At 44.7% G+C, this 12,948-nt stretch overlaps 1 protein-coding gene across 2 annotated transcripts in view; it reads left to right on the plus strand.

Annotated features, from left to right (window-relative positions):
* The window catches only part of LOC147901186 (Pseudouridine synthase family protein), a 161,389-nt gene that overhangs the window by 116,862 nt on the left and 31,579 nt on the right, over positions 1-12,948 (plus strand). The gene's annotated exons all lie outside the window — the stretch shown is intronic.

The following is a 12,948-nucleotide window of genomic DNA, read 5'->3' on the forward strand; positions in this document are numbered from 1 at the left end:
ACTTCTTCTACTAGTTGCTTCCGTATGTACTCACGTTGTACTTGCACCGTACATCCTGCACACAGGACACCCGTATACTTGCATCGCCGTACCTGCTCCGTATTTGCGCCGTACAGCTCCATATCTGAGCAGCTGTATAGATACGTACCTGCGTCACAGTACATCCGTACATCTTCCGTACAAAAGTACGGAAGGTCTTGTTACTAGTGTATTCCGTACTTGCAGTCTCGTGAGCACGTACTAGGCTACCGTACAGTTCCGTACAACTGTCGTACACTCTTCCGTACACTCGTACCGTACATTGTACCAGTTTCGTACCTGATCCGTACGATTGAACGTACACAGTACATTGGACCTGCTCTGTACATCCGTACATTGTACATGCATCCGTACAGTTTTGCTTGTTTCGGGATCTCCGTACAGGTTTTGCACGTGCAAAGTAATATTCAGAACATTCTCAAAATTTGGGGCTTTTGAGGGCTTTTGCTGTCCTTACCTTTCTTTTACTGTTTGAAATCTTCTCAAGCCATTTCAACAGTTTGGAAAGCCTACCTCTTGAGGTCTATACTTTTGGACAGTTGCACTTTTGCAGTCAATTTGTGGATAGCAAGTCCTAATTTTTTGCAGTTGCAAGCCTTGAGGCTGTCTTTTGGGATTTGGTCTGCAATTTCTTATTTGATTGGAGTACATTTGGGTCAAATTGCAAGACATTGAGTCACATTTGCAGGACATTGAGTCAGATTTGCATACATTGGGTCACATTTGCAAAAATTTCAGCAAAATTTGAGGCTTTTCTGCATTTTCCCTCAATTAATCTGGGGCTTTTGCTAGATTTGCTGTCTTTGCAGTGAACATTGCCTGCCACAGTCACATTTGGGTCAGATCTGCACTTGCCCTTTGATTTGGGTCAGGACACTGCCATAGTTCTCAGTGGCACTTTGCAAAAAGGGCTTGATCACCTTGATCATCACTCAGCTGCACTTTCTATTGAAGCATTGGCTATTTCAAATTCACAGCTTGCTGAAACTTATCTTTGGCATGAGAGAATGGGCCATCTCAATTATAGAGCTCTTGCAAAGCTACATTCACAACAGATGGCAAATGATGTACCTCAAACTCACACAGTTTCCAAACATGTGTGTGAGGGTTGTCTTTTGGGTAAGATGCATCGATTTCCTTTTCAAAAGAATTGTCCAAAACTCTCACAAAGGAAATTGCAGCTAGTGCACAGTGATGTCTGTGGCCCAATGAGGATGAATGCCATTGGGGGGTACAAGTATTTCATGACTCTCATTGATGATTTCACAAGATATTGCTGGATATATCCTTTAAAAGCCAAATCTGAAGTTTTCTTATGTTTTCAGAGGTGGCTGAATATGGTTGAGAATGAATCAGGATGCGAGCTTGTCACCCTCAACACAGATAGGGGGGGAGAGTATATGTCTAAGGAGTTTGATGCATTTCTGTCTTCACGGGGCATTATTCACTCATGCACTACTCCTTACACTCCTCAGCAGAATCCTGTTTCTGAAAGGAAAAACAGGTCCACAATGGAGATGGCCAGATGCATGCTTGAGGCCAAGTCTTTGCCCAATAAATTTTGGCTCGATGCAATGATGTGTGCCAACTATGTGCTGAATAGATCACCTACACGGGCATTGAAGACTGCTATACCTTATGAAGCATGGAAAGGCAGGAAGCCTTCACTTTCACACATGAGAGTTTTTGGGTCTCTGGCATATGTTCATGTACCATCTCAGCTGAGACATAAGCTTGATGACAAGGCCATCAAATGCATATTTATTGGTTACAGTCAGGAGAGCAGAGGGTATCAGTTATACCAATCAAATACTGGGAAGATTATTGTCAGTAGAGATGTAATCTTTGCTGAACATTCAGCTTCTCCTCTTGTGGACTGCAAAGCTAAGCCAGATGTTGACATGTTTGATGCCTTTGAATCTTGGTTACCTCTGCCATCCTCAGAAGAGGATTTTGACCAGCAACATGAGCCTCCTGCAGGCCCTCCACCAAGCAATAATCAGCCACTACCTCATGCTGATTTGCAGGTTTCTCTTCCGGCACAAAATGATCCCACTATTCATGATGTAGTCATTGAAGAAAGAGCTGTCAATAGATAGCAAAGGCAAGTTCCCAGATGGCTTCTTGATACATTAAGGGACAGCAAACAAGATCAGCCTTTTGCTGCCCGGACAAGATCAGGGAATAGACAGCATGGTCACTTTCTTGAGTTTGCACTCCTTGCTACAGCTTGCAATGAAGAGCCTCTGTGCCATAAAGATGCTTTTGACAGCAAAGAGTGGATGGATGCAATGAGAGCTGAGCTAGATTCCATTGCTAAAAATGACACATGGGAATTAGTAGATCTCCCTCCCGGCAAGCATGCCATTGCAACCCGGTGGGTCTACAAATTAAAAAGGAAATTTGATGGCAGGATAGATCGATACAAAGCCTGTCTTGTTGCAAAAGGGTATGCCCAACAACAAGGCATTGACTTTGAGGAGACATTTGCTCCCACATCCAGGATTACTACCATTAGATGTGTCATTGCCATTGCCGCCCATCATCATTGGCAAGTGCACCAACTTGACATCAAGACTGCTTTTCTTCATGGGGATCTGCAGGAAGAAGTATATGTCACACAAGCTCCTGGCTTTGAGGTTGTTAATTCTGAAAATAAGGTAGGCCGGCTTAGAAAAGCCCTTTATGGCTTGAAGCAGGCACCTAGGGCATGGTATGCCAAAATTCATGCACACATACTATCCCTTGGTTTTCAGAATAGTCCCACAGAACCCACTCTTTATGTCCGTGGGAGTGGATCTGATTTTTTAGTGCTGATTTTATATGTGGATGCTATGCTCATCACGGGCCCAGATACTCAGCAAATTGCAGCTTTCAAGGCTGATTTGCAGCAGGTTTTTGAAATGTCAGACATGGGACAGCTTCACTATTATTTGGGCATTCAGTTTGCTCATGTTGAGGGGGGTATCATGATGTCTCAGTCCAAGTATATTGGACAGCTCCTTGATCGTTTTCAGTTTGAGGATTGCAAGCCAATTTCTACTCCAGTGGACCTTGGCTTTAAATTCTCAGTTCATGATGGGAGCCCACCATGTGATATCACTCTTTATCAGCAGGCTGTTGGATGCCTTATTTATTTATGTCACACCAGACCTGACTTACAATATGGAGTATCTCAGCTCAGCAGATTCATGCACATGCCCAGTTCACAGCATTGACAGGCAGTGAAGAGCGTCTTCAGATATCTCAGAGGCACTCAAGATTTAGCCCTCTTCTATGGTGATCAGGATTCACTTACCATGCATGCCTACACGGATAGTGACTGGGCAGGATGTTTCGACACCAGAGTGTCACATACTGGCAATTGTTTTTTGCTTGGCAATTCATGTATCTCTTGGCTCAGCAAGAAGCAACCAACAGTCGCCACATCTAGGTGTGAGGCTGAGTACAGGGCAGCTTTCACCGCTACAGTAGAGTGTGTTTGGCTTCGACAGTTACTTACAAATCTTGGTATTCGCCATACATCCTCCACTATTGTCTACACTGACAGCTAGAGTGCTTTGGCCATTGCACGTAACCCAGTGTTTCATGCGCGTACCAAGCATATTAAAGTTCATTATCATTATGTTTGGGAGCGGTTGTTAGCAGGAGACATAGAGTTGTCCTATCTTCCCACAGAGGACAACATAGCAGATATGTTTACAAAGGCACTTCCTCGTCCCAAGTTCGAAGTCTTTCGACAGGCTTTACACTTGGCTTCCTTTGTTACATGATCTGACATCCCTTGTACATTCATAGGTGGCTATATCCTTTTGGATGAACATGTGCCACCATGACCAGAAAATACCAGGTATTCTGAGACGTTTCTAGAATACTTCAGCCCATCCCATGGAGGGGGGTTTGTAGGCCATCTTCTGGTGGTTCTAGTGATGCCCTATAGGCCATGGTATGTGCCTTGTAGGCATAAATATAGGCACTTGTAGAGTTAGTGCCTTTTAGGCCACATAGGACACTTAGTCCTATGTGACACCTAGGACACTTAGTCCTAGGTCTAGGTACTTGTACCTTGTACTTCTCTTTTTTTTGTCATCCAAGTTTGACGTGACGGCTAAGACGTGTGCGACACTTTGCTACCTGCACTGTCTCTCTCTCAAGTGATCCTACAATCTGGTCGGTTTGTTTGGCAGATCTGGTCAGGGTATTTACAGACCCAGTTGGCTGGGTTAAGGCAGGGCTAAGTGCCTATAAATAGTCCTCACTCCTCATTGCATTCTACAACATATTCTCTGACAGTATGCAGAGGATGTTTCGTGTCATTTTATTTTTATTGCATCTGTCTTTGTGCACGTGTGTGCATTTTCCTATATGTATGTGTGCATGAGAGAGAGAGAGAGAGAGAGAGAGAGAGAGAGAGAGAGAGATGTATTAACATCTGCAGGAGGTCTCGCGGGCCTATGAGACAAAAGAGGACCCATACAAGCCACTGTGGGGCTGGGGCGAGGGCTTGCTAAGGCCCTTCACTGAGTACTTGCTAAAATCAGAAAGCAAAAACTAAACTAGTACTCAATATCAAATACTCAGACTCAAAATAGTCGGGTGCCCTGGTAGCTGTCCTATGGCTGTGAGGATATCACGTATCTGCATCTGTCGGGTCGTCTCTTGCCGTGGCGGTGGGGGCATGGTCTCCAGGATCTTTGTATGCGGCGGGCCATAGAGCCCTTGAAGTGCAGTTAAGTTCACAAGAGTCACGAGGATAGAGTCCTTTCCCAAAAGCACAAGTATCCTTGTACATAAAGTCTTGACAGTCGAACATCTGGAGCAAATAAATCATCTATAAAAAGCCTAACTTGGCTAAGCTTATGTAAAATGATAGGGCAGGTATTGATAGAAATAAGGCATTGCATAAACTCAGATTCATAAGTGAAGAGACAAAAGTTTTTTCAAAGGACGTTTGGTAAAAGGACATCACAATTAGTGCCCATAGGGATTCCTATATTTGTTGAAACAAAGAATCACCTATTATGATATAAAGGTTATCTTAAAGAAAGTCTATTCAAGAGCAAACATCCTCAAACACTTACAACCAAAGTCTGCTCCTATTGATTGTGACCAGAGTCTGCTTCTATTGATTTTGTGAAGGGGCATCTACCTCCTTTAATAGGTCCCTCCAAAGTTCATGGACACTAGGCAACATGGCTTTGAAACAGTAGCTTAGCCATTTAGAGAAATCTATCAAAGTAGTCTTACAAGCAGCTGCAATAAATCTTGGCTTTTTTGGAATTTTGTGTAACTTCCAAATTTACAAAACCCAGGCTAGACTGTAATTTCAATTGCATCGTATACAAGAAATATGTGGCCAGGGGTTCCCCTCCAAACAAGGCCTCCAAACAAGGCAGGACATCCATCATGTGTGCCGTGGTCCACGCAAGTGGTCCCTGCGTGTCTAGCTATGCCTCACCTCGTCCTCTCCTCTCATTGATCCATGTGGCCTGCAAATCATCGACCTCCTCCTCTACATCTCTATGTCTCAGGGCTAAAATCACAAGAGTCATGAGGATAGAGTCCTTTCCCAAAAGCACAAGTGTCCTTGTACATAAAGTCTTGAAAGTCAAACATCTGGAACAAATAAATCATCTATAAAAAGCCTAACTTGGCTAAGCTTATGTAAAATGATAGGGCATGTATTGATAGAAATAAGGCATTGCATAAACTCAGATTCATAAGTGAAGAGACAAAAGTCTGTTCAAAGGACGTTTGCTAAAAGGACAGCACAATTAGTGCCCATAGGGATTCCTATATTTGTTGAAACAAAGAATCACTTATTCTGATATAAAGGTTATCTTAAAGAAAGTCTATCCAAGAGCAAACATCCTAAAACACTTACAACCAAAGTCTACTTCTATTGATTGTGACCAGAGTCTGCTCCTATTGATTTTGTGAAGGGGCATCTGCCTCCTTTAATAGGTCCCTCCAAAGTTCATGGACACTAGGCAACATGGCTTTGAAACAGTAGCTTAGCCATTTAGAGAAATCTATCAAAGTAGTCTTACAAGCAGCTGCAATAAATCTTGCCTTTGTTGGAATTTTGTGTAACTTCCAAATTTACAAAACCCAGGATTGCATCGTATGCAAGAAATCTATGTGGCCAGGGGTTCCCCTCCAAACAAGGCAGGACATCCATCATGTGTGCCTCACGCAAGTGGTCCCTGCGTGTCTAGCTGTGCCTCGTCCTCTCCTCTCGTTGATCCATGTGGCCTGCAAATCATCGACCTCCTCCTCTACGTCTCTATGTCCCGGGGCGGACTCGAAAATGTAGAAATCTGTGATGTGTCGCTGCGTATGGTCCACCTCTGTCTCCTATGTCACAGTCTCATCTTGCTATTTGGCATGGTGTAGTAGAGTCTCTCTATGTCGCCGCATCTCCATCACATAGAAACCGACACAAACCTGGTCGTGGAAGTGAATCAGCTTGGAGAGAGACCCGAAATCAGATCTGTCCTAGAAGAGATAATGGTACCGCCCTCGGATCTCATAGTATACTGGGTAGGTTCACAAGAAGTGCTGCTTTGACTCCACCTCTCCCAACGTGCATAGCTTGCAAATCTGCGGCTCTCGAGGCCTACCTACGGCTCTCCCTGTCTCGATCCGAAGCTGATGGGATGAGACCCGCATATGTTTGATAGCAACCCTCAAGGCATGTGAAACGCGTCTATCCTTCAAGTACTTGGAGTCTGATAATGACTCCTTCCGCTAAACTCTCAAGAAATGGTCTCGGTAGAATTGTGTCTTGGGGCTCCCCACCTGAACCAACCCCCCCGCCCCCCCAAACAAAAGTCCATGATGTGTAGAGACGAAGTAGGTCCAACCATATGATATGGTTGATCTCATCACGAGGGATCCAATGATCAAGGGGGCATCTAGGCTATACTGAAAGGGAGGGAGACGGTCCACCTGAAAACCCTGTCTCTCAAACCATCTAGATATACGGGCATACCGTATTGTCGTGAACCCCCTCTCGGCTAGCCGTATAGAAGACTCCGATGCTATGTAATCTCCCCCTGGGTAAGGCCCATACTCTGTGGAGGTAGGCAACTGTCTGAAGATACCATCAATCTGGAGCGGCGTCATAGCGAACTCTACCTGAATAATATGATGTGGAATCGATGGCTTACTTCTGATCATCCCGGACCCCATGATCACTTGGAGTCTCTCAAAATGTCGCCATTCAGGCTCTGACAGGTCACCACCCGAGAAGGGTGCCGCATAGGTCTCACAAGGGTGTCAAACAGCCGCCCTTTCGTTGGGGGATCTTGGAAGTGTGCGTGGAAGCACTGCCGCTCAAGTCGGGCTAAGGCTCCTTGCCCTCCTGTGAGTCGTGCTCTAGTTGCATAGGTGATCATGAAAACTAGTGCCCGCAAAGACAGCACCTAGGTAGGTATATGACTGTGCAATCTCAGCTGGCTCCCCTCGGTAGGTGAAGTGATGTCGGTGGAGTGCTGCTCGTAAGATCATAACCTTGGTCTTACCAAGGTTGACTATGAGGTCTCTCTCCTTGCAAAACACCTCTAGGGTCTCTAGGTGTCTCTGTAGACTTGCTGTTGATCAGGATAGGACTATGTCATCTACATAAACAGTATCGGCACCATTAAGTCGGCTAGCATTAATCCTTTCCCTCCCAAGCGGTCAATGAAAGTCCTTATCTCATCAATATAAAGCCCAAACAATGTCGATTGCAAGGGGGCATCCCTGTTTCACTCCTATTGTACTCTAGATTCAGTCTGATAAGCCTCCAAGGACACGAGCTCTCCCTCTAACTACTCATATAGGCTCATCACCCCCCAAATCATCCCCCTTGTGAGACCGTGGGACCGTGTCGAAGGCCTTCCAAAAGTCTACAAAACAGGCATATACTTTTTGGGATCTAGATCTCGCCTCCTTGACGATAGCCCACTGAGTAAAGATATCAAGAGTGGAGTGCTGTCTCTAGAATCTAGCATGTCCCAATGCCCGCTGTCCTTGCATCTCCGTGTGGGAACTGAGCTGTCTCTCTATTTACTGATCCATAGATCTTGGCCAATGTATGGCCAATCATGAGAGTATGGTAATTCCCAGTGACCATGGGATCTTCTGCTTGGTGGTGCTTCAAGCAAGAGGGAAACCGTTCCCGGGTTTTTCTAGAGTTTTTGGAGCATTCTTTGCATCACAATCTCCCTTATTTCACATGCATCTTCAGGTGTATCAGCGGCGGTTGTCATACCCCATGATTCCATACATTGCATCCCTCTCTGTGCCAGCCCATGGTTTGTGTAGCTTCCATCTCCTTGTGTGGTATCCTACTGGTGTTTAAATTCTCAACTTTGTTGAGATAAGTCATGAATTGACACAATGCTTCCCCTTCTAGCGGTATCATACCTGTTTCAGCCAGTAGGATGGGGTAGGGTGTCTATGCCATAACCCATTCCCCTATTAGGAAACGTTTATCTATAGTTTTATTGTTTCCTAGTATATCCTAGACAGCCCGGGTGCCCAAGCGGGACATTCATGAAGGATTACTCTCTCCACAAGCATGGTGTACAAAAACTTTCTCATTTCCCAATTCCATAGACGTGCATTGTTGCTTTTATTTTGGAAGCTATATAGAGCTTTCAAACCCCCTAGAATCCTTCTTTCCATGCATGCATTCCATTTGTTGTTTGCGAAATCCAGTATATGAATTCACTATTCCAGGGGCTCCCCTCTAAATGTGGCATCCACTTGTTTGCTATGTGTCTTTATGACCATTACCTTTGTACATAAACTTTCTCATTTCCCAATTCCATAGATTTGCATTCCTGCATTTATTTTGGAAGCTATATAGAGCTTTCAAACCCCCCAGTGAAATCCAGTATATGAGTCAATTGTTTCCAAGGGCTCCCCTCTAAATGTGACACCCACTTGTTTGCTAAGTGTGCCGATGACCATTACCTTTGTCTTATCTATATTGACCTGCATCCCCGAGTGTTTGTGGAAATCTCTCAGCTCATCCAAATGTGCTTGCAGGCTCTCCTTATTCTTTGTGAAGAATACTACATCATCTACGTAGATAAGCATTAACGAAGCGTACTTGCAATCTGAACCGCCTCTTTGCTGTGTATTTTCATCCACTCTCCCAACTCATCGATAAAAAGACCGAAGAGTGTCGGTTAGAGGGGGTAGCCTTGTTTAACCCCTATGTCGCTTCTTATTACAACTTTTCCCTTGGAGCATGACCCATCCGCTAGTGGCTGTGCTAACTCAGCTAGTACATTCTCATAGAGTTGGTATGTGGCTTCTCTAACTTCTTGAGAAACTTTGAGCTTTTCTAGTCTTCCCATAGCCTGTTACGCGGCATTGTGTCGTAGGCTTTATTGAAATCTATGAAACAGTAGTAGACAGCCTGTGTCTTACCTTTGAATCCTTCAGTTACAGCCCATATGGCAACTAGATGATCCACCATTGAGTGCTTGGGACAAAACCTTGCCTGGGATTGTGCCCTCATCCTTGTTCCTCCGCTTCTACTCAAGGATAGTGCCATATAACTTTGCCATTAGGCTCCTTACCATGATTGTCTGATAATTCTTTGTCATCTTGCTATCTCCCCCCTTATTGATCGGTACAATCGTTCTTATTTGCCAATTTATAGAAACCCTTCCTCTAGAGACATATTAATTGATGTACCGAGGCATGGAGGGTTCCCAGGTTCATCCTTCCTAGTCTCTGGCCAGTATATGGATTGATACTATACACACATTGATGGCCATCTGGGCGAGCATGCATGGATCCTCCAGAGCAGCTACAGCCAAGAAGAGACTTTTTTCAGAGTTTGGAGAGGATCCTTTCTTCTCTGAGTCTCCTTCAGGGTTGAGGTGGCATTTTCAGCCTCCACCTTGGATTTTTGCTAGCTCTTTTTGAGCTGATTTTTTTCTCATGCATGGCATGATGTACTCCCGCATTAGAGCTTGATCTTGCGGTTTTCATTTATACTTAATGAAGTAATCTTTTTGAAAAAAAAAAGAGACATATTCATAAGACTTGTAAGCATTTTCTTTGTTTTCTCACCTCCCCATGTTAATATCTCTGCTAATAGCTCTTGTGTTTCTGGAGCTTTCCCATTGGCTAAGTTTTTCAAGCTGTTTTCCATGTCTTCCTCTGTTATGATTCCATTTGTTTCTTTGATAGTGTAGTTGTGGTTGATCTTTACTTCCCCATCTCTTTTATAGAGGCTTTTGACATATCATATCATGTCTTCCCATTGCGCCTTCCTCTTTTTTGGTTTGTTGCCGTGTAGTTTCTTGAAAATCTTTATGGGGTTTTGTTTCAGTTCCTCAAAGCTCTCAAGGTGCTTGCTTTTGAGATATATCTTAGTGACCAAGATGTGAACACGGTGCGACCAGGTGCGACCAAGGTCTCACCATCCTTGGCATGCTGCTCAGGTAACCATGATGTGACCATGATGTGAACAAGGTGTGACCTAGGTGTGACCCAGGTGTGAACAAGGTGTGACCCTAGTGTGACTCTTGGTGGGAGTCCGTGACCGAGGTTCAAAGTACAACAGTTCCCCCGCCACTATCATTCACCGTCTCGGTAAATGACTGAGGTTTCGTGTTATAAAACTATAGGTACAAATTGCTCAAATAAAAATGGCTTTGAGCCTTACATCCCTAAAATTGAAATAAAAGTCGCTCATGGCCTTACATCTCCAAAACAGAAATAGAAATGGCTCATGGCCTTACATCTTCAAAACTGAAATAGAAATGGCTCATGGCCTTACATCTCCAAAACTGAAATAAAACTAGCTCATGGCCTTACATCTCCAAAATTCCATTATCGACATACCACACCTCTTGTTTTTTGTACATTGAAGTAGAATAAAATAAAGTACATGATAACTACAGGATCCAAATGCACGGAGCTGGAAAAAAAAAAGAACCGCAAAAGTCAGAGATCCAGGAGCCACTGCTTGCTGCATGAAGGTTAGGGAGGGGGAGGGGGTGGTGGGTGTGTGGATGTCCCGGGGTTGCTCTTTGCCTCCTCCTCGACTGTGTCCATGAGGTTGCAGCTGTCTTCATACTTGGATTTGTAGCGGTGGTATCCAGACCTGTAATGATCATGCTTAGATTTGAGAGCAGAAATTTCAGTTTGTAGGCCATGAAAATCTTCTTGCAACCTGGAAAGTGAAACGTGGAGATCCTCGAGAATATTCTTCTGAGAATGATCCATAGAAGATATGTGACTTTGCAACACCTCCACATGTTGGTCAATAGTGTTTTTGTCCTCTGTCAGTGAGGTGTATCTGCCCCGTAGGGCTGCATGCTCCCTCTGAATCTCAGCTTGCTGGGCTGAGTGAATGTCCTCCATAGCCTATTTGCTGGCCTCCCTCTCTATCTTCTTCACCCGAATACAGTGCTCAAGCCCATCTTGCTGAGCTTTTCATTCAGCCTCCCTTGCCTGTAAAGTTGTTCCCCACTCAACCTCTTTTGCGTGTAAGGTTGCACCCCATTCTTTACGTTGATTTGCCATGATTTTTTCATGTTCCAACAGGAGATGTTGCCTCTGTGACAATTGCTTGCAAATCTGACCTGTAGTATTGAAGAGGGAAGCACCCATCTGAACGTAGCTGTCATCCATGATGCGTTGAGCCATGTGAAGTGATCATTTGGCCCATGCATACCTGTCCTGATAGGTCATGCAGTCAGTCATGTCCATGATTTCACCATATTTCGAAGGATGCTCACATTCCTTCATCTTCCGGGGTCTTTAGAGATGCCACCGGAGCGAGTGTGTCGATATCTGGATAGCTTCTTGGAGCCCTGGATGCTTTCTTGTTGCAAGCGAGGTCTCTTGTAAGGGGATCGTGAAGATTTGATCTAGGTCCCCCTCTTCCATACCAATTGGAGACCTCTTGCGCTTTAGTGCATACAAAAGCCATTTGTGATCCTGGCTTTGCTCCTCGATTTGTACTTCATGGGTGACGAGTTTTCCCAAAGAGGAGGCGAAGTATATATCTAGCATAACATTTTGTGGCAGTGAAGGACAATTAGCTGAAAATGGTAACTTACCCCCTCCAAAAATAACTTCACCAGGTCACGTATCAAGTGGGTCTTGTTCAGCAGCCTCCATAGTCTGATCATGTGTCACTCGTTGAGATACCCGAGGAGGTATCTTCACGTCAGCAGCGGTTCCCAAAGTTAGATTTAAGTCCGATAGGCTGCGTTGCTCCGATGTCTCTCTAGCGTGAGATTCCAAGGCAGAGGTCACTGCTTTCGTAACTAAAGGTTGTCCATCCTCTGCTGTGGAGGTGCAGCCCACTGACACTGATGTGATGATTGGGTTGATGAAGGTCATGACTGCGGCAGGGGAGGTAAGTGGTGATGTTAATTTTGCAGGAGGTAAGTTACCATTTTCAAATGATTGTCCTCCACTGCCACAAAATGATATGCTAGATATATACTTCGCCTCCTCTTCGGAAGAACTCTTCACCCACGAAGTATAGATCAAGGAGCAGAGCCAGGATCACAAACGGCTTCTGTATGCACTAAAGCGCAAGAGGTCTCCTGTTCACATGGAAGAGGAGGACCTAGATTAAATCTTCACGATCCCCTTGCAAGAGACTCTCGCTTGCAACAAGAAAGCGCCCAGGGCTCCGAGCTGCTATCTAGATATCGACACACTCGCTCCAATGGCAACTTTAGAGACCCTGGAAGATGAAGGAATGGGAACAGCCTTCGAGGAATATGATGAAATCATGGACATGACTGACCGCATGATCTATCGGGATATGTATGCATGGGCCAAACGATCGCTTCACATGGCTCAACGCATCATGGATGACAGCTTCATTCAGATGGGTGCTTCCCTCTTCAATACTATAAGTCAGATTGGCAAGCTATT

The sequence above is a fragment of the Dipteris shenzhenensis genome, chromosome 6 (genome assembly GCF_047967505.1).
Source record: "Dipteris shenzhenensis isolate YYH24624 ecotype China chromosome 6, Dip_SZ_1.0, whole genome shotgun sequence".
In the NCBI taxonomy this organism is placed as follows: domain Eukaryota; kingdom Viridiplantae; phylum Streptophyta; class Polypodiopsida; order Gleicheniales; family Dipteridaceae; genus Dipteris; species Dipteris shenzhenensis.